Source organism: Jaculus jaculus, chromosome 19 (assembly GCF_020740685.1).
Source record: "Jaculus jaculus isolate mJacJac1 chromosome 19, mJacJac1.mat.Y.cur, whole genome shotgun sequence".
In the NCBI taxonomy this organism is placed as follows: Eukaryota; Metazoa; Chordata; class Mammalia; order Rodentia; family Dipodidae; genus Jaculus; species Jaculus jaculus.
In genome coordinates, this window is record NC_059120.1 from 51,528,632 (window position 1) to 51,548,367 (window position 19,736).

At 43.2% G+C, this 19,736-nt stretch overlaps 1 protein-coding gene across 2 annotated transcripts in view; it reads right to left on the minus strand.

Moving 5' to 3' along the window:
- The window catches only part of Cdc14a (cell division cycle 14A), a 190,666-nt gene that overhangs the window by 138,098 nt on the left and 32,832 nt on the right, over positions 1-19,736 (minus strand). The window lies entirely within an intron of this gene.

A 19,736-nucleotide genomic window follows, 5' to 3' on the forward strand; every position in this document is an offset into this window, starting at 1 on the left:
TCAGCCTGGGCCAGAGTGAGACCCTACCTCAAAAAAACGGAAAAAAAAAAACAAAACATATGCTATGTTCACCCATATTGTGATCACGTAAGACCCAGCAACTGTGAGATCGGACGAAGTGAGGCGCACGACGCAGGGACTGTGTGTGACACAGCATCTGTCCGGCAACGAGACAGCCAGGGGAAGACTGGCAGGCAGGCGCCCGCACGGTGCGGATCTGGCAGACATGGGGTGAACGGACATCCTAGGTGGGATGGGCGCAGGCAGTGCCAACTTTATGATGCAACTCAGAACGGCACCCAGTGCAAAACGTGAATTGTTTCTGGAATTTTCCATTTAAAGTTGTCAGGCTACAGTGGATTGCTAGTAACTGGTACTGCAGAAAGTGGATGCATAGATAAGGGGACAGTTTTGTGTGCTTTTTTTTAAATATTTTATTTATTTGTTTGTTTGAGAAAGAGAGAGGCAGGTAGAGAGAGAAAGAGAGAATGGGTGCACCAGAGCCCCTGGCCACTTGCAAACTAACTCCAGACACATGCGCCACCTTGTACATCTTCCTGGGGAATCGCACCTGGGTCCTTCGGTTTGACATGCAGGCACCTTAACCACTAAACCATCTCTGCAGGCCAACACTTTTGCCATGTGGACTACTGTTGTGATGCAGACCCAGATGGGAGCCCACCTGCCCCACATCTTCCATGCCCAACATGAGGCCAGGTACCATGGGAGGTCTGAGCTAAGCAGGGCGGCTGCTGGCCTCTTCACACCTTCATTCATGAAATAGCAGACAGGTACTGTGCTGGGCACGGGGGGGGGGGGGGGAGACAGAAGTAACAAGCTCATATTCCAGCCAGGGGTGGGGGAAGATGGGGAGACTGCAAAGCAAGTACCTGTGAGGTGTTCACTACAGTAAATGATGTACACATGACTACTTGTAAGACAAGGTGAGAAAAGCTAGAATCAAGCCCTGCTCCGGGAGAGGTGGACAGGAAATGACAGGGATCCACAGCGAGGAGGGGGAGGCAAACCAATCAGAGAGCAAACAGGAAAAGGCTGTCTAACAAGAGGAGTACAGTATTTTGATTAAATAAGACAATTTCCCCAAACCGGCCCCCTAAATGAGTCAAACACCCACTCCTGAAAGAATCGTCGGTCTGATTCACTGCACGGTACGCATGCCACGTGGGAAGGCTGCCTGCCATCTCAGTGCTGGGAGCTGTGAACCACAAACGTTACCCACATGGTGTGGAATAATGTTATGAGGATTACAGGAGAAGGTGTCACTTTCCCAGCACAGCTGTGTGCTTTTGTTAGCAACGATTCTTTTACATAGCCAGGTCTCTAGCTTCTGGTCCTTGTCAATAAAAATCCTGGATTTTTCCGGGCATGGCGGTGCACACCTTCAATCCCAGCACTCAGGAGGAAGAGGTGGGAGGGTCATTATGAGTTTGAAGCCAGCCTGAGACTACATAGGGAATTCCAGATCAGCCTGGGCTACAGTGAGACCCTTGAAAACAAACAAACAAACAAAATTTCTGGATATTTATAGTGAAAAGCCAAAGCCTTAACATGGCAAATCTGGGAAGAGGAGCAAGACATAGGAAGAGGAACAACAACAGCAAAAAAATTAGAGGCTGGGGAGATGGCTTAGCGGGTAAAGGCACTTGCTTGCAAAGCCTGGTGGCCCCGGTTCAATTGCCAGTACCAACATAAAGACTCAAACATCTAGAGTTCATTTACAGTAACAAGAGGTGCACCCATTCATTTTCTCTCTCTCTCTCTCTCTCTCTCTCTCTCTTTCTCTCATAAATAAAATTGAAAAAAATTGGGCTGGAGAGATGGCTTAGTGGTTAGGCGCTTGCCTGTGAAGCCTAAGGACCCCGGTTTGAGGCTCGGTTCCCCAGGTCCCACGTTAGCCAGATGCATATGGGGGCGCACACGTCTGGAGTTCGTTTGCAGAGGCTGAAAGCCCTGGCGTGCCCATTCTCTCTCTCTCCCTCTATCTGTCTTTCTCTCTGTGTCTGTCGCTCTCAAATAAATAAATAAATAATTTTTTAAAAAATGAAAAAAATTAATAGAGAGAAAGGGTGGCAGAGGCAGGAATGCTCTAGAGATTGTGGCCATCCTGGGCTACATAGTAAGTTCCAGGGCCCTATAGACCCGGTTTCAAAAAAATATGGACTTCCAGGTAAGACAGTGGCATCGTAGCCACGCCAAAGCAGCCTAGGGAGGGAAATGAGCAGAATAGGGAAATACACACTCCTACTGATAGTGAAGGTGTCTAAGGAATTATCGAGCACAGCGGAGAAGCAGGAGAGACTCCGAGCTTCTGTCAAGCAGGAAACCAGCCAGAATCCCGCTGAGGCGCCGACAGCCCCATCGTACGCCCGCCGGGCCAGTGCGGACTGCAGGGGCAGAAGCCGGGGAGGGACCTCTGCTCCCATGGGCCTCCTCGCAAAGTCAAGAAACCTGAAGGAGGGACAGCAGGGACGAGCTGAGCAGCTGCTGAAGGAGACACAATCAGGGCCAGCTGAGCCGCTCTGCACAATGCCAGGCACCCTGCACCGCCCCCAGCACCAGGGCTATGAGCCACCAGAGAACTCATCCCCTCCCCGGCCACTGTGTCCAGCAAAGCCAATCAGAACCCCAGATCCAGTGACCCAAGCGGCCTAAACGAGCCCACAGCACAACACAGAGGGATCAAGGTGGGCACTTGGCATTAGTGAGACTGGAAGCTATCCCCAAAAAGTGCCAGGGCCCACTTACACACAGCCGGGTACAGAGGCCAGCTCTGCAACTGTCCATCTCGCCTTCCATCTCGCCTTCCATGTCAGGAAAGGCGACGTGTTAGATTTGACTGATATATTTTTGGTTGGCTTCGCCATTCTCAAGTAAGCTGTATTTTGGAGTTGACTATGATTGCTTTTGACATTTCCTGATTTATGGGGCCTTTGTCTATTTCTTCTGTCATTATGGGGGGCAGGGTCTGATTTGGCCCCACGCTGACATGAAACCCATTTCTGAAATCTCAGCCTCCCAGGTGACAAGATTAAGGGTGTGGGGCAACACAAACCCTTAGGGACTTTGGCTTTACTGGATTATCTGTTGAATTTTAGAATTTGCCAGTAATTTGCTCCAACCAGCTGACTAGAATACTTGAATAGCGGACAAACTCAACACCTAGGGTCACTTCTGCTATTACTCTGGGAGTATAAGAGCTACGCCTGGCACCTTTAACGCCTACCCTAAAGATATATAAAGTCGAATTTACCTGGCTAAGAACACTGTAGATAATTACAAAAGCCAAGCATCACATTAACTCAAGAAAAAAAACGCCTACATTGTAATACAAGAAACATACACAAAAAAAAATCAAGACAAAACAATCTCAACAAAAATTACAAATCCATCAGAAATGACATCCAGTGAGATTGTATTATATGAAATGCCTGACAAAGATTTCAAAAAAAAAAAAAAAAAAAGATCATATTGGTGCTCAAAGACATCAAAGGAATCAAAGAAGAAAACAGATTTCTGGAGGAATCCCAAGAGAACATAGGAGACTACCATCATGAAATAAGAAGGTCAATAGAAGATGAGTAAGGAAATACAAATAATGAAAATATAGCAATCAGAAATACTAGAAATGGAAACCAAAGTAAGTCCAATAGAAAACACTGTAGAGGACTGGCTTAGCAGTTAAGCGCTTGTCTGTGAAGCCTAATCACCCCGTTCAAGGCTCAATTCCCCAGGACCCATGTTAGCCAGATGCACAAGGGGGCGCACACGTCTGAAGTTCGTTTGCAGTGGCTGGAAGCCCTGGAGCACCCTTTCTCTCTTTCTCTCTGCCTCTTTCTCTCTCTTTCTGTTGTTCTCAAATAAGTAAATAAAAAAGAAGAAAAAGAAAACTCTATAGAAAGCCTCACCAGTACAATGGATCAAGGAGAGGACAGAATATCTAAACTAGAAGACCAGGCTAATACAGTCCAACAAAGACAAACTAATAGGAAGGAAGGAATGGGAATTTCAAGACATTTTGGACATATGAAGTGGTCAAACATAAGCATTCAGGGCATAGGAGAAGAATTTTACTCTAAAGGCATACAGGTACTTTCAACAACAAAAAAAGAAAACTTCCCCTAAGTAGGGAAAAGATGCCAATACAGATATAGGAAGCCTATAGAATGCCAAAAAAGACAAAATCAGGAAAGAACCTCTCACCATTATAATTAAACTATAAGACATACAAATCAAAGAAAATATACTGAAAGCAGTTCAAGAGAAAAATCAAGTCACATACAAAGGCAAGCCCATCAGGATCACAGCAGATTACTCAACACAAACTTTTAAAAGCCAGAAGGGCTTGGAATGATGTATTCCAAGTTCTGAAAGAGAACAATTGTCAACCAAGGTTACTTTATCATGCAAAGCTATCCATTCAAATACACACAGAAATAAGGACATTCCACAATAAAAGCAGGCTAAAGGAATATGTGAACACTAAACCAGCTCTACAGAAAATACTTGAAAGGATCCTCCACGTGGAAGAGAAAGAAAAGCACACACCTAAGGAACCTGGAACAAACAAACCATAATCAAATACTCATTAATACAAGACAGCAAAGGAAAAACCAGAAGAACTACAGAACAAGAAGAATGGCAAGAATCAATACATGCCTTTTGATAATAACGCAGTATCAATGGACTCAAAGCCCCAACCAAAAGGCATTGGTTGCAGCCTCGGTTAGAAAGCGGGGTCCTTCTATTTGTTGCCTCCAAGAAACTCATCTTTCCATAAAAGACAGACACTATCACAGGGTAAAAGGATGGAAGATGGTATTTCAAGCAAATGGGCCTAGAAAACAAGCAGGTGTCGTTATCCTAATATCTGACAGGGTAGACTTCAAACCAGCATTAGTTAGGAAAAATAAAGGTCACTCTATATTGATTAAAAGAACACTCCAACAGGAGGACATTATAATCCTAAACATATATGCACCTAACATGGGGGCTCCCAATTTCATCAAACATTATTAGAATCAAGAACACAGATAACACCAAACACAATTGTAGTGCATGACTTCTCATTCTCATCAACTGACAGGCTATCCCAGCAAAAAATAAACACAGAAGCATCTGGATTAAATGAGGCCATAGAACAAATGGACCCAGCAGATATGTACAGAACATTTTGTCCAAATGCTGCAGAATACACATTCTTCTCACAGCACATGGAACATTCTCTAAAACAGACCATATATTAGGACACAAAGCAAATCTTAACATATACAGGAAAACTGAAATAATTCCTTGCATTCTATCTGATCACAATGGGATCAAACTACAAATCAATAGCAAGAAAAGCTATAGAGAGCCGGGGCGTGATGGTACACACCTTTAATCCCAGCACTCGGGAGGCAAAGGTAGGAGGATCACCGTGAGTTCAAGGCCACCCTGAGACTACAGAGTTAATTCCAGGTCAGCCTGGACCAGAGTGAGACCCTACCTCGTAAAACCAAAAAAAAAAAAAGAAAGAAAGAAAAGCTATAGAGCATACACAAAATCATGGAAACTAAACAATACACTACTAAATGACGAATGGGTCAATAAAGAAATCAAGAAGGAAATAAAAAAATTCATAGAATCAAATGATAATGAGAACACAACATACCAAAACCTTTGGGACACAATGAAGGCATCCTAAAATGGAAATTTATAGCTTTAAGTGCTTACATTAAGAAATTAAAAAGGTCACAAGTAAACAACTTAATGCTTCACCATAAGGCCTAGGAAAAAGAACAAGGCAAACCAAAAATCAGTACATAGGAAGAAATAATAAAGATTAAGGCAGAAACGAATGAAGTAGAAACAACAACAACAAAAAAAAAAAAAATACAAAGACCAATGAAAGAAAGAGTTGGTTCTTTGAAATGATAGATAAGATTGGTAACTCATTAGCAAATCTGACCAAAAGAAAAAGAGACACAAACTAGTAAAATTATAGATGAAAAATGCACCATTACAACAGATACCAAAAAAATTCAAAAATTAACATAAGGACATGCTTTGAGTACATATACTCCACTAAGTTTGAAAATCTGAAAGAAATGGATGATTTCCTAGGTTTATATGACCTACCAAATTATATCAAGATGAAATTAACCACTTAAATAGACCTATAACAAGTACAGAGATGAAAGCAATTATAAAAAATCTCCCAGCTAAAAAAGTCCAGGACTAAATGGGCTCACTGGTGAATTAACTGGAACTGGAAGAACACCCACGCTTCTCAAACTTTCCCATCAACCAGAAAATGAAGAAATCCTACCAAACTCCTTCTACGAAGCCAGCATCACCCTGATAGCAAAACCAGGCAAAGACAGACCATAACAAGAAAATTACAGACCATTCTCCCTCATGAACACAGATGCAAAAATTCTCAACAAAACTTTGGCAAACAGAATACAAGAATACATCAAAAATATCATTCACCCTAATGAAGCAGGCTTTAACCCAGAGATGCAGGGATGGTTCAACATACACAAAATGATAAATGTAATACACTATATAAATGAGCTGAAGGACAAAAATCACATGATCATCTCAATGGATGCAGAAAAGGCATTTGATAAAATCCAACATCTCCTCATGGAAAAGTCCTATATAAACTGGGAATAGAAGGAATGTATCTCAACATAATAAAGGCTATTATGACAAACCTACAGCCAACATAATACGAAATGGGGAAAAACTTGAAGCTTTTCCACTAAATTCAGGAACAAGACAAGGATATCCACTATTCCCACTTTTACTTAACATAGTACTAGAAGTCTTAGCCATAGAAATAAGGCAAGAGACACTCATAAAAGGGATACAAATTGCAAATGGAGAGATCAAACTATCATTATTTGCAGATGATATGATTCTCTACATAAAGGACCATAAAGACTCTACCAGTAAAATGTTAGAGCTGATAAACACGTATAGCCATGTAGCAGGATCCAAAATAAACACACAGAAGTCAGTAGCCTTCCTATATGCTAACAAACATGCTGAGGATGAAGCCAGAGAATCATTCCCATTCACATTTGCCTCAAATAAATAAATAAAAGTACCTTGCAATAAACCTAACAAAGGATATCTACAATGAAAACTTTAAAACACTCAAGACAGAAATTGCAGAAGACACTAGGAAATGGAAAGACATCCCATGTTCTTGGATTAGAAGGATCAATATTGTGAATATGTCAATCTTGCCGAAAGCAATCTACACATTTAATTTAATACCTATCAAAGCTCCAATGGCATTTTTCACAGAAATAGAAAAAAATCATAAAATTCATTTGGAAACACAAAAAAACCTCAAATATCCAAAACAATTTTGAGCAACAAAAATAAAGTTGGTTATATCGCCATACATAGAAACAAAAGCCACAGTAACAAAAACAGCACGGTACTGGCACAAAAACAGACACACAGATCAGTGGAACAGAATGGAGGACCCAGATGTAAGTCTGGGCAGCTACAGCCTCCGGATCTTTGACAAAAATGCCAAAAATACTCACTGGAGAAAGACAGCCTCGTCAACAAATGGTGCTGGGAAAACTGGATATTTCTATGTAGAAGGATAAAAATAGATCCTTATCTCTCCCCATGCACAAGAATTAAGTCCAAATAGATCAAAGACCTTACTATCAGATCTGAAACAGCTAGAGAAAAAAAGTAGGGGAAACCCTTCAACATATTCATATAGGCAATAATTTTCTGAACCCCGGTTGCTTAGGAAATCAAAACCACTAATCAACCACTGGGTCCTCTTGAAACTACAAAGCTTTTGTATAGCAAAGGACACTGTGAATAGGGCCAAGAGGCAAACTACAGAAACTCTTTGTCAGCTATGACAGAGCATTAATATCCAGGATACATAAAGAGCTCAAAAATCTAAATAATAAGAAATCAAGGAGGAGGGTACTTAATAGGTTGATATTGTATATATGTAAGTACAATGATTGTGATGGGGAGGTAATATGATGGAGAATGGAATTTCAAAGGGGAAAGTGGGGGGGGGGGAATTACCATGGGATTTTTTTTATAATCATGGAAAATGCTAATAAAAATTTTTTAAAATGGGCTGGAGAGATGGCTTAGTGGTTAAGCGCTCGCCTGTGAAGCCTAAGGACCCCGGTTCGAGGCTCGGTTCCCCAGGTCCCACGTTAGCCAGATGCACAAGGGGGCACACGCGTCTGGAGTTCGTTTGCAGAGGCTGGAAGCCTTGGTGCGCCCATTCTCTCTCTCTCCCTCTATCTGTCTTTCTCTCTGTGTCTGTTGCTCTCAAATAAATAAATAAAATTAAATTTAAAAAAAAAAGAAATCAAGCAATGCAATTAAAAACTAGTCTATGACCGGGCATGGTGGCATACACCTTTAATCCCAATACTTGAGAAGCCAAGGGAAGAGGACTGCTGTGAATTCAAGGCTAGCCTGAAATTATACAGTGAATTCTAGGCCAGCCTGGGCTAGAGTGAGACCCTACGTTGAAAAATAAAAAAAAGGCAGGGGGACTATGTAACTAAATAGAGAGTTCTCAAAAGAAGAAATACAAATGACCTATAACCATTTTTTTAAAAAGGTCCTACATCATTAGCCATCAGGGAAATGAAAACTAAACTACTTTGACATTCCATCTCACTCCTGTCACAGTGGCTACCATGTTGAAAACAAATGACAACCAGTACTGGTGAGGATGTAGACAAAGAGGAACCGAACCCTTCTACACTCTCGATGGGAATGCCAACTGGTCCAGCCATTGTGGAAATCAGTGTGGAGGTTTCTGAGACAGCGAAAAATGGATTTTCCATATGACCCAGCTATAGCATTCCTAGGCATATATCCTAAGGACGCATCTCATTTCCTTAGAAGTACGTGTTCAACCATGTTTATTGCTGCTCAATTTATAATAGCTGGGAAATGGAACCAGCCTAGATGTCCCTCAACTGATGAGTGGATAATGAAGATGTGGCACATTTATACAATGGAGTTCTATTCAGCAGTAAAGAAAAACAAAATCATGAACTTTGCAGGGAAATGGGTAAATCTGGAAAGGATGATACTTAGTGAGGTGACCCAAGCCCAGAAAGCCAAGTGCATGCTCCCTCTCCTATGTGGATCTCAGCCGCAAATGTTTGACTTGCATGTGCATTGGAACAAAACTCAGTAGCAGAGGTCAGCAAGCTAAGAGGGCGCTATAAAAGGGAGGGAAGAAAGGAGAGGACTTACGGGGATAGCACTGTGTCTACTATGTAAGTATATGAACAATCACTGGGGGAGGAAAAGCCTAGGTGAGGTCAGGGGAAGAGACTGAGTAAAGGAAGAGGTGGAGTAGTGTTAATCAAAATCTAACACAGTATGAAAAAGCCATATGGGGGCTGGAGAGATGGCTTAGCGGTTAAGCGCTTGCCTGTGAAGCCTAAGGACCCCGGTTCGAGGCTCGGTTCCCCAGGACCCACGTTAGCCAGATGCACAAGGGGGCGCACGCGTCTGGAGTTCGTTTGCAGTGGCTGGAAGCCCTGGAGCGCCCATTTTCTCCCTCTCCTTCTACCTGTCTTTCTCTCTGTGTCTGTCGCTCTCAAATAAATAAATTTAAAAATGAACAAAAAAATATTTAAAAAAAGAAAAAGCCATATGGTAACCTGCTCTTTTGGACAAGGGTGCATCCAGAAGCCATATATACACATACATACATACATACATACATATACATACATATCTAGACTGACCTGAAATTCACTCTGTACTCTCAGGGTGCCCTTGAACTCACGGCGATCCTCCTACCTCTGCCTCCGGAGTGCTGGGATTAAAGGCATGCGCCACCATGCCCAGCTCATACCCATATATTAATGCTACTCTCACTATTGGTTAGAGAAGCTTCTCTTTTCAGATGGCAGTGACCTCTGAGCTGACTCAAAAGGCACCATAATGCTTAAAAGAAGTGATAGAGGAGTGCTCAGCACTGACACATCTCTGTCACACCTTCCAAGTCTCAGGATCCATTGTGGAAGAGGTGGCAGAAAGAATGTAAGAGCCAAAGGAAGGGCAGGACACCTTACAATGCACTCTCCCAGACACAAAATGGCCTGGATATCCATGACCTCACAATGCCTGACACTCCCTACACAAGACCCTCATAATAGGAGGAAAGGATGATGACATCAAAATAAAAGAGAGACTGATTGAAAGGGGGAGGGGATACAATGCAGAGTGGAGTTGTGAAGGGGAAAGCAGGGTGGGGGAAGGGAATTAATATGGTTTATTGTCTATAATTATGGAAGTTGTTAATATAAAAAATATCTAAGGGCTGGAGAGATGGCTTAGCAGTTAAGGCACATGTCTGTGAAGTCTAAGGATCGAGGTTTGATTCTCCAGGTCCCACATAAACCAGAGGCACATGGTGACACATGCATCTGGAGTTTGTTTGCAGTGGCTAGAGGCCCTGGTGCGCCCATTCGCTATCTTTCTCTCCCCCCCCTTCTCTCTCAAATAAATAATATAAAAATCTTCTTAAAAAAAAAAAAAAAGAACAAACAAAAAGAGAGAAAGAGCCGGATGTGGTGTCACACGCCTTTAATCCCAGCACTCGGGAGGCAGAGGTAGGAGGATCACCATGAGTTCAAGTCCACCCTGAGATTACATAGTGAAGTCCAGGTCAGCCTGGGCTATAATGAAACCCGACCTCAAAAAAACAAAAAGAAAAAGGAGGGAAAAAAAAAGGAGAGAAAGAAAACAGTTAAGTTTACGCCATACACTCAGTATCAAATTTTACCACAGTATGGCCAGTGTGCGGCCAAATCACCTCGGTTTGCATAAGATTTGGAAGCTTGACCTCCTGCCTCTGCGCATATCCTAGTTAGCACCTCTCCCAGCTGAAGGCGTCTATGGCCGTGTGCTGGCCGCACATCCGGCTGTGAGCCTGCTCCATCCAGACATCCACACAAAATGGAACAGCGATGGCCCACGCTCCAGCCAATGCCAGGGGAGCCCAGGTGCACTTGTTTTCACATCAAGCATGGCAAATGCATTCTGAGCCACCCTCGTAGGAAATGACGGGACTTCAAGGACGTCCTTCTACATGTTTTTGTTTCAAAAATGAATGCATATTGTAAAGATATGAAGTTAGATTAAGTCGGGGATTTTTGTTTTGTTTTCTGAGACAGGATCTCACTCTGGCTTTGAACTCATGATCCTCCTGCCTCAGCCTCCCTAGGCTAGTGTAATAGGTATGTGCCACCACATCAGACCACAGATAGCCAATTTTTCTTTTTAATTTCCACTCTGGCTGGGGAAATGGTTCAGTTGATAAAGCATTTGCTAAGCAAGCATAAATACCTAAGTTCACGTCCCAGAACCTAGATAAGGCCAGATGCTGGAGGGCACGTGTCTGAAATCCAGTGCAAGGAGGGAGGTGAGAGAAGAGAATCTCCCAGAAGCTCAGGTCCAGCAAGCTGGTGAACACAGCATGAACAATGAGAGGCCAGACAAGGTCGCAGGTGACCACTGACCAAGTTGACTTCTGACCTCCACACACATGCAGTGGGATGCGCATGCCCACACTCACGTGAACACAGTCACACATCAACCAAAAGCAAGAAAAAAGTTCCACTCTGATTAAAATTTTTCTGGTACTCCTATTTTGAACATTTTAATTACTTATTACTAAAAATTATCCAAAACTTGCAAGGACAGATTTTTTTTAAATTGACTTTTATTAGCAACTATTTGTAGGTATCAATAAGAGTTTTTACTATTTTAGAAAAACAATGCTAAGCTAAAATTAAGATTAAATGCTATGGGCTGGAGGGATGGCTTAGTAGTTAAGGCAAAGCTAAAGGACCCAGGTTCTATTCCCAAGGCAGTGCATACGTCTGGAGTTCATTTGTGTGCCCATTCTCTCTCTCTCTCTCTCTTTCTCTCTCTCTCAAATCAATAAAATAAACTTAGACAATTAAAAAAAAAAAGATTAAGCCGGGCGTGGTGGCGCACACCTTTAATCCCAGCACTCGGCAGTCAGAGGTAGGAGGATCGCCGTGAGTTCAAGGCCACCCTGAGACTACATAGTGAATTCCAGGTCAGCCTGAGCTACAGTGAGACCCTACCTCGGGGGAAAAAAAAAAAAAAAAAGATTAAATACTTGTGGGGCTGGAGAGATGGCTCAGCAGTTAAGGTGCTTGCCTGTAAAACCTAACAACCAGAGTTCAATTCCCCAGTACCCACATAAAGTCAGACGCACAAACGGAGCACATGTATCTGGAGCTTATTTGCAGCAGTAGCTAGAGACCCTTGGTGGTGTGGCCATTCTCTGTGTCACCCTCTCTCTGTCTCTCTCTACTTGCAAGTAAATAGTATTTGTAACAAAAGATTGAATGCTTGTATATATCAGTAAAACCCATTTCAGATTATGAAACCTTGGGTTTATGTTTGTTTTTGTTTCTTTTGGTTTTTGCAATGCTAGCGATCAAACAAAGGTCTCATGAATACTAGACAAGTACTCTACCTCTGAATTATATCCACAGTTTAAAATTCCTTTTTTTTGCTCAGTAAGTTTTTTAAAAATTCAATTAATGCTTCAGACAGTTCCCCAGCCACCATGTAAAGCTAGATGGGCATGCACTGGCAGCAGCAAGAGACCCTGGCACACCCTTACACATACATATTGCGAATAAATAAAAATTAGCTAGCTAGATAGACAGACAGACAGACAGACAGACAGACAGAGACAACCGTGGTGGCACACGCCTTTAATCCCAGTACTTGGGAGGCGCAAATAAATAAAAATTAGATAGATAGATAGAAAGAAAAACAGACAGACAGAGCCGGGCGTGGTGGCGCACGCCTTTAAACCCAGCACTCGAGAGGCACAGGTAGGAGGATCACCATAAGTTCGAGGCCACCCTGAGACTATATAGTGAATTCCAAGACAGCCTCAGCTAGAGTGAGACCCTACCTCAAAAAAAAAAAAAAGACATACAGATAGATAATGATAGAGAGATATAGATGATAGATATTTAGATAAATAGACAGACAGACATAGATTCATGCCACTCCTAAGCTACTAAGAACCAGAAATGTGGGCTGGAGGGATGACTTAGTGGTTAAGGCATTTTGCCTGCAAAGCCAAAGGACCCAGGTTCAATTCCCCAGGACCCACGTTAGCCAGATGCTTCTGGAGTTTGTTTGCAGTGGCTGGAGACCCTGGCACTCTCACTCTCTCTCCCCTCTTTCTCTGTCAAATAAGTAAATAAATAAATAAATACAAATACAAATATTTACAAAAGAATCAGAAATGTGTGAATAGATGACTGTAAGCAAATACAACGCATAGGTAGTGGACGCAGCGTGTATGCGCAGGCACGATTGCGTGTCTGTCCGCAGCTGTGTGTGTTCTCAAGTTTGAGAGCTTCTTCAGGCACAGAGGAAACTTCCGGATGCTAACAGGAAATACTGAAAAAAGCACACCCAAGAAACGCTGGAAATAGCCGTGCAGCTTAATCAGAGAAAAACACCCTCTGCAAACGGAAAGCGAACGGCTACTTTTGCCAGCTCACCGGTAAATGGAAGGAACACAGAGAAGAGCTGATGCTGAGCTACCCACTGCAAACACGGGCACAGCTTCCAGTCTCGAGGAGACTGAAATTCAAAAACGTATGATTTTAAGGCCAGGCGTGGTAGTGCACGCCTTTAATCCCAGCACTCGGGAGGCAGAGGTAGGAGGATCGCCGTGAGTTCGAGGGCACCCTGAGACTACATAGTGAATTCCAGGTCAGCCTGAGCTAAAGTGAGACCCTACCTCGAAAAACCAAAAAAGAAAAAAAAAAAAAATGTATGACTTTTTTAGGGAGTTTGGCTTGTTAAAACCACCAAAAAAAACCAATAATAATAATAATAACAAGCCTCCAAAGAGAAAAGATTGGCCCATTGACAGGCAAGCCACAAAAGAGCTCTTGCCTATCAGTCTACAAAAGGAAGGAACTGCAAACAGGAAACGGCCAGCCCCAGGCCTCCCTTCCTCCAGAAAGCTCTGTGTGAGAACCGAGACTTTCCGCAGCACACTCACGGCTGGCGTCTGCTATGATAACGTTTTAACAAACGTCTCAAATAAAAGTGCCTGTGATTTCTGAACCTACGTTTTTCCTGACAATTTCTAGCTGTATTCTAACTGGCACTGGTTTCATCCACAAATTCTACTACGCTAACTTACAGCAATTCTGAAATCACAATTCGTACATGGTTGGCTCAAACAATACAAACAAAAACAAATTCATAGCTGGTCGCCCAGGCGTATCAAGTTCCACTCATTTACACACACACACCCCCTGCACCCTGACATGGTGTGCTGTTAAGGACGTTCGGCACATATAGCTCAGGGCTGAGCAGTCAGGAGGTCCACTGAGCAGGTGCAACCCACTGCCTCTGTCATCAGATCTGAGGAGCTCCGAACTCCCCACAGAAACTGACAGGCGAGGTTTCTGATAGTCTGCATGGATCCATACAAGAGAGACAAAAGGCAGCTGATGGAGATTTGAAAATTAGCACCTCCTGGAGGCGGTGTATTGTTGGGCGTGGGCTTATGGGTGTTACAGCCAGTTTCCCCATGCCAGTGTTTAAACACTTTCTTTACTGGTGTCTACCTTTTGTGGACCAGGGGGTGATGTCCACCCTCTGCACATGCCATTGTTTTTCCCTGCCATCATGAAGCTTCCCCTTCAAGCCTGTAAGCCAAAATAAACCTCTTTTTTCCCAGAAAAAAAAAAAAAAAAGAGAGAGAGAGACAAAAGGAAATGACATCTTTCTTCAAAGACAAAAGATGAATATTGGTTTTCAACTTTAAATAATCCAAATACCAAAAAAAAGAAAAACTTAAATACAGGTATTCAAAAGTTAGGACATCTATAATAAAACTCCAAAAAGAATAAGACTCATTGTTAAGCAATTAAGTTAGATATAGTTGCATAAAAATATAATCCCGAGCCAGGCTTGAGGGCACACACCTTTAATCGCAGCACTCGGGAGGCAGAGGTAGGAGGATTGGTGTAAATTCGAGGCCAACCTGAAACTACATAGTGAATTCCAGGTTAGCCTGGGCTAGAGTGAAACCCTGCCTTGAAAAACCAAACAAAACAACAATGAAAATATTTTTTATTAATTAATTTATTTACTTGAGAGAGAGAAAGAAGCAGAGAGAAATAAAGAAAGAGAATGGGCACACCAGGGCCTCCAGCTACTGCAAACAAAAACTCCAGACGTATGCACAACCTTGTGCATCTGGATTACATGGGTCCTGGGAAATCGAACCTAGGTCTTTTGGCTTTGCAGGCAAGTGCCTTAACTGCTAAGCCATTTCTCCAGCCCAGTAGAAATACTTTTAAAAAGAAAAATTAAATGATTACTAGAACATTAAGTAGCTGGGTATAATGGTGACCAGCAAGCAGGAGGAGGAAGGAGAAGGAAACCTGAAGTTCAAAGTCACCCGGGGCTATATAGCGAGTCTAGGTCAGTCTAGGCTGTATATCAAGACCGTGTGTCAAAAACAAAATGAATAACTATAAAATAGTGAAGCAATAATTTGCACAAGTGTAATGTTTATACCTAATTTACAAATACGTATAAAATTACAGATTCTGGCTGGGCATAGTGGCACACACCTTTAATCCTGGCACTCAAGAAGCAGAGGTAGGAGGATCACCATGAGTTCGAGGCCACCCTGAGACTACATAGTGAGTTCCAGTTCAGCCTGGGCTAGAGTGACACCCTACCTTGAAATGTCCCCCCAAAAAGTAAACTAAAGTTGGAAAGGCCACATAGTTTCCCTGCCCAGAGCCACCAGGCATTCCTAGATGCTTTTAGCAGTGCCCCAAGGTCACCTTTGCAGGTATGATCTCCTTCACTCCTCACAGCTCTTCTAAGTGTTATATTACTATCCCTGTTTTAAAGATGAAAGAACGGGAGTTTGGGTGAGTGAGCGCGGGACCAGACACGATGAACCGGCAACTGAAGCCTCTCGGCCGAGGCCACTCTGCGGTACTGACTGAAGGCCAGCGTCCTCCGCTGGACCCGACGGCACTTTGGGTGTTGGCAACAACCCTCTATCTGTTTCTCTTTCCTCCATCAGATGGAAGCTATTTTTCTCTTTTTCCTCCTTTACTTTAAAAAAAGAATCACCATCGCTCTTACAGTTTTTTTTGTTTTTTGGTTTTTTGTTTTTTTTTTTTTTGGTTTTTCGAGGTAGGGTCTCACTCTAGCTCAGGCTGACTTGGAAGTCACTATGGAGTCTCAGGGTGGCCTTGAACTCATGGCGATCCTCCAATCTCTGCCTCCCGAGTGCTATAAGAGCCACCACGCCCGGCTCTTAACAGGCTTCTTTCTGATGCCACACACCATCTGAATTTGTCCCGTGGATTATGTAGCTGCTGTCGAATTGGAAGCCCTGTTGTACCTGGAAGAGATTCCCCCAGACGACTCCCCTTAAAACTCCCTGATCTGGGTGCTGAGCACATTACTATCTTCTAATGAGATTTGTGTCAGCAATAAAATCGCACACAGATGACATGAAGAAGGGCGCAAAACTCTCCGTAAGGAAGGGCAACTCCTAATGTCATTTTTACTAAGGGTTGGTGTCCAAAAAAAGAAGAAAACTTTCTGAGAAATGCATTTCTAAAATTAGACGAGAAAGTCAACTGGGAAGTGGCCGTAAGGAAATCATCACCTGAGGCTCGGGACGGTAACTAGGTGTAAGACCAGCTCCTGCTAGCTCAGCACGCCTGCAACCAGGCCAAGCCTGCTCCTCCTCAGGGTGCCTTAAGATGGTAGAAACTTCTGCGGGAAAAGATGTGTTTGATCACGGGCTATTTTTTTAAATAGTTTATTGATTATTTACTTAAGAGCAAGAGAGAGGAAAAAATGGGCACGCCAGGGCCTCCAGCTGTTGCAAATGAACTCCAGACGCATGCACCACCATGTGCATCTGGCTTATGTGGGTCCTGGAGAATCAAACCTGGGTCCTCAGGCTTTCCAGGCAAGCGCCTTAACCACTAAGCCATCTCTCCAGCCCTTTTACAGTGTATTTTCTCATAAGCTAAAAGTATATATGGTTAAATTTCATTTCCAAATTCTGAGTGTGGGGAGCGGCACCTGCCACCGTGATGCCCAGAGCAGAACTTCAGGATTTTACCAGACTGGGCATGGCCCATGCCAATGCCAGGAGTTCTGGCACCCCAGCAAATTCTGAACGTAAGCTGGTGAGACAAAAGGCCACTCTAAAAACAACAGGGAGGAGCTGATGGGAAGGGGGGAGGGATGGCCCAATGGAGGGAGAAGAAAGCGCAAAGGGACACAGGAAAGAAAGCCTAGCCGCAGAGGGATGTGCTCTCCTTGTCAGCCACCCCTGCGACAGAGGACCCAGGAGTCAGATGCTCACTGAGCATTAGAAGCCCCTCAGGAAAGACGGGCTGGTCTCACGGCTTGAGTCCAGAGATGAGTATGGGCGCTTCAGAGTGAACCATGCTGTCAATCACCAATTTCAAAGAGGTCACAAGGATCAATATAAGGTAAAAGCTAAACAACACCTGCTCAGTTCAGCGACCTTACTGACCCTCCCTGCCAAACAGACAGCTTCCAAATAGACTGTGCTCTTAAGATAAAAGCCATGGGGGCTGGAGAGACAATCCAGCAGCTCAAGGCACTTGCTCACAAAACCTAACGACCTGGGTTGGATTCCCAAGTACTCACCTCAAGCCAGAAGCACAAAGTGGCCCATGCTCATGGGGTTCGTTTCAAGAGACTAGAAGCCCTGTTGCGCCCATCCTTTCTCTCATTCATCCATTCTCTCTCTATGTCTGTGTGTGCACGCGTGTGTAATAAATATATATTTCATATATGCTAATAAATAAAAATAAAAAGATAAAAGCAATGGCCCAGCAGGGGCTACAAACACTTCTAAGAACTGGAAGGAAATCTATAGGGCATGGCAACCAGTCCTCCCATTTCACAGATAAGAAAACTAAAGTTTAGAGAGAGAGAGATGGTAACCTGGCCTATCATCACAGAGCCCTTTCAGGATGAAAAATTCACAGTTGTTTTTCTTTTTCCTGATTGTTAGCCACTATTCTTATTTTTAACATTTTATTTATTTATTTGAGAGAGAGAGAAAGAGGCAGGTAGAAAGAGAGAGAATGGGCACGCCAGGGCCTCCAGCCACTGCAGGCAAACTCCAGATGCATATGCCACCTTGTGCATCTGGCTTATATGGGTCCTGGGGAACCGAGCCTCGAAATGGGGTCCTTAGGCTTCACCGGTGGATGCTTAACCACTTTTGTTTTTTCTTTTGCAGTGGCTAGGGTCCCTGGCGCACCCATTCTCTCTCCCTACTTGCCTCTTTACCTTTCCTCTCTCTCAAACAAAGATATAAAAGAAAGAGAGAAAGAGAGGGAGAGAAGGAGGGAGGGAGGGAGGGAGGGAGGGAGGGAGGGAGGGAGGGAGAGAGGGAGGGAGGGAGGGAGAAAAGAGGGAGAGATAGAAAAGGGCCACAGAGGACAGTCACAGCAACCACACTGGCGAGGAACGACAGGAAGAGTGGTTTTCCCCAGTCTGAGAAGCAAGACCCAGGCCTGGAGTCCCGGCACTCCTGGGCCTCCTCCCCGAAACTTGGGGTTGAAATGGCAGAGCGGGAAATCTGCTAATGAAGCCTAAAGGTCACCAGCAGTGAGAGTTCCGTGTTTCAGAGACACTGTGGCCCTTGCCTGAGGCCAAGGGAAAATGTCACCATGTTCCCTTGCCTTCAAGCCAGGATTTCCCTCACTGGATAGCACACTTGCCCTAAAGAGCTATTCTAGGTTGCAAATACATTTTAGTCCTGACGACTTCTGTCTTCCTCTTGCCCAGTCCCAGTATAGGCAGAAAATTCCAGAAGCTGTAGCATGCTTAAATGAAATTCATACTAACATTTTTATGCTTTCAGGAAAAGAAATAATCTACTCCAAATTATTTTTTAAAGGTCTTCTCTAGTTATTAAGAAAGCTATAAATATGAACATACTTTATATTCAATTTTTCTATTGCAAACATTTTTATAGATGAATGATTTTTTTTTAAACTGATTTAAAGCCGAGAGTGATGGCACACCCCTTTAATCCCAGCACTGGGGAGGCAGAGGTAGGAGGATCTCCGTGAGTTTGAGGCCACCCTGAGAATACATAGTTAATTCCAGGTCAGCCTGAGCTAGAGTGAAGCCCTATCTCGAAAAACCTCAAAAAATCAAATACATACACACGCACACACACACACACACACACATATACACATATACACACATATGTACATATATATGATAAAAATATACATAACAAATAAATATATATATAATAGCAATAATAATCCATCCCTGTGTAATCTAGGATTACCTCTTCTCTCCCCCCTCACTCGTCAAGAGGATTACTTTAACAGGCTTTAAATTTTTCCATAATATTATATTTCACAAACAGACGTTTTTCCTGTAAATGTCCTTGCTATTTTTTTTATTTTTTGCATTGAAATACTCATATAAGAGTGGAATCCGTGCTATACGTCATAATTCCAAGGTTCTCTCACTAGCCAGTAGAAAATAAAATCTATAGCTACACAGGGTGGCTCAGACCAGGAAAATAGTTTCAAGTCTGAATCCAGCCTGGGCTACACACAGTTCCAGACCAA